General features: G+C 50.9%; 1 protein-coding gene across 3 annotated transcripts in view; it reads right to left on the bottom strand.

The window, feature by feature from the left end:
* Positions 1 to 2,944, bottom strand: part of SLC45A3 (solute carrier family 45, member 3) — a 22,163-nt gene that overhangs the window by 16,164 nt on the left and 3,055 nt on the right. The gene's annotated exons all lie outside the window — the stretch shown is intronic.

A 2,944-nucleotide genomic window follows, 5' to 3' on the forward strand; every position in this document is an offset into this window, starting at 1 on the left:
GAGGATGAGATGGCTGGATGGCATCACTGACTCGATGGACGTGAGTCTGAGTGAACTCCGGGAGTTGGTGATGGACAGGGAGGCCTGGCATGCTGTGATTCATGGGGTTGCAAAGAGTCGGACACGACTGAGCAACTGACCTGATCTGAGTCAGGTGTGGCGGGAAGAATACCAGACCTCAAATCATGGGACATGGGATATTCATCAGCACTGGGCCTGTTTTTATTTTCAAAGCAGCCATCATGTTCCAGTTACCTCCCCTGGCCCTAAATCTTATCCAGCAAAAGTCCCCACGTCCCCCAGGGCTACCTGAACCTTGAGCTGCCAAGGACCCCTTTCTCCCAAACCCTGATGACACTCACTGGACACTGAGTGATGGATATGATCCTCCTGGTCTCTGACTTGTAGTCCTTCCCTGTCTCCCACTCCACCAGCCCTTCAGCTCCTAGAAACCAAGGAGCATTGTCCCTGCTCAGGCCCTGCCAAGGGAGGTGCTCAACCAAGGGCCTTAAAGGTGCGGCTGATTCAGAGTTCTTGTCTGATGGGATCCGACCAGTGTGTCCAGGTACACTGAAGGTGCTCTGCTCTAAGCCACAGGAGCCAGGAGCAGGAATCTAGATTGCCATACTCCCAGGGATGGGTCAGGCACTCCCAGCTTGAACGCTATTTGCTAACTCAAGTATGCTTGGGACGAGGGAGGCGGGGGCATAATAGAAAGCACTGGGGAAGGGGGTCTGTCTCTGGCTGACTGCTGCTGGGGGCATGCTGTCTGCCTAGACATTCATCTGGCCTGAATCTGATGACTGAGGGACTGCGGGCTATGAGACCAGAGGCTGGTCTCCAAACTCCATTCCAGCTGGCTCATCCCAGCTTCCTAGAGAGAATGACCTCTAGAATTAACAAAGAAGGCAAAAAGAACAAACGTACCAAGCACCTGGTCTGTGCAGGCTCCTTGCTAAATATGGTGATCTCATTTAATCCTTACCGTACCCTTGTAAGGTGGATACGATCATCTCCATTACAGACACAGAAACCAAGGCCAACAGGTGAGGTAGGCTTGTCTCCAACATCGGAAGCAAGAAGGCCCACAAGTCGTTAAGGGTCAGTGGCAAAATGTGGACTTCTTCCCGTGGGGGAGGAAACACAGACTGTGTAGCACAAAAAGGGCTTACACAGGAAGTTCTGGTCAGCCATCAGGACGATCCCGTGATGGCTCTGTCACCAGCCCCTGCCCCCAGGCGGGGACACTCAATACACTGGACAAAGCTCCACGCTGCAGCTCTGCTGCTGGGAGTCAAGTGGCATCACCGTTCAAGACACTGGGCCTGGTACCAACTGGTCCAGCCTCCGCCCTTGCTATCCAGCAAACAGGGCCCCGGACTGTTAACATACAGAAAGCCAGGCTGGGTTTTTCTTCCTGACACCAGAAAGCAAAGGGTTCCCAGGGCTGGGGCGGGAGGACAGAGCAGAACAGTAACTTCAGAACCCTCCCTCCTCTCGCACAGTTTCTCTAAAAACCAGAACAAAAAAAGTCTTCTCTGCACAGAAGGCATTTAACCTTCCAGGCACTGTACCTTCATCATTTCATGGCACTTTCTTCCAACTTGAGGAAACAGGCAGGGCAGGGGTTTCTGGACTGATCGAAAACCAAGCCATGCACAGTACTGACAGGGAAGACACCAGGACGTCAAGTCCTGCTGTGTTCTTTGCACCGGACAAGTTCAACTGCAAGTGTGTCGTTTACAGCTTACATACAGTTGTATACGGTATAATTCCCTTGCTAAGAAACTTTGGTTCCTGAGCATGAACCACAAGGACTGCCTCCATCGCTACCAAACAATAGCAGCTGACGTTATCACGGTGGCTGTGCTCAGAGCTTGAGATCGTCAGCTTGTTTAATCCTCACAATACTGCGAGGCAGGTACTGCTATCCTCATCTTACAGAGGAGGAAGCTGAGGCACAGATAGGTGAAGTAATTTGTGCAAAAGGAAATAAGACTGGGACTTCCCTCGTGGCCCAGCAGCTAAGGCTCTGCACTCCCAGTGCAGGAGGCCCAGGTTCGGTCCCTGGTCAGGGACCTAGAGTCCACATGCCACAGCTAAAGAGCCTGCATGCCACACCCAAGACCCAGTGCAGCTAAATAAGTAAATAAAAGGAAACAGAATTCAAACCCAGGCTCTTAACTAGTCATACGGACTCTCCAGAGTACAGAAGGCCTTGATCCCAAAGAAACAAAGTCTACAGCAGAACCCAAGAACAGAGGCCCAGGGTGGATGCTGTTGTCCACTAGGGCACACGTGTACATACAGTGGATATAGTTAACACCAGTTACCTGTAACTGACACTTGTTACCTATCAGGCACACAGTCCAGTGCTCTGTATGCATGGTTTAATAAAGCTGGAGTGCTTTCTACATTTTAGACATAGGAGTTGGTGATGGACAGGGAGACCTGGCGTGCTGTGGTTCATGGGGTCGCAAAGAGTTAGACACGACTGAGCGACTGAACTGAACTGATGTGTACATATATTTATATTTGCTCCATTATTATTTAATAAATAACAAAGCTACAGAGTAGGAATTTTCATTATTACTGTCATGTCCATTTTGTAGCCAGGGATACTGAGACTTAAAAGATGTTACGTAACTTGCCCTTCATCCCTTAGCCTGTGGAGCAGCCAGGATATAAACACCTGACAATCTGGCTTGTTATCTATGATACTATGTTTCAGGCTCCAAGAGTCCTGATGAGAGCTTAATCTGCCTTTCAGAGTCCTCAAGAACAGCCGGCCTCTCTCCCTTTTCTCTCCAGAGCCCTGCCCAGGCTGAGAGAGGGGTATTCACGCTATCCCTCCAGCACCCAGCCTGGAGGTATCTCAGTGGCCACCGAGGATCACTGTGCAGCTCCTCATCCTCCTGAAGGACACCGCAGAGCCGGGAGGGGC

The sequence above is a fragment of the Bison bison genome, unplaced genomic scaffold, assembly GCF_000754665.1.
Source record: "Bison bison bison isolate TAMUID 2011002044 unplaced genomic scaffold, Bison_UMD1.0 scf7180017864338, whole genome shotgun sequence".
Classification (NCBI taxonomy): Eukaryota; Metazoa; Chordata; class Mammalia; order Artiodactyla; family Bovidae; genus Bison; species Bison bison.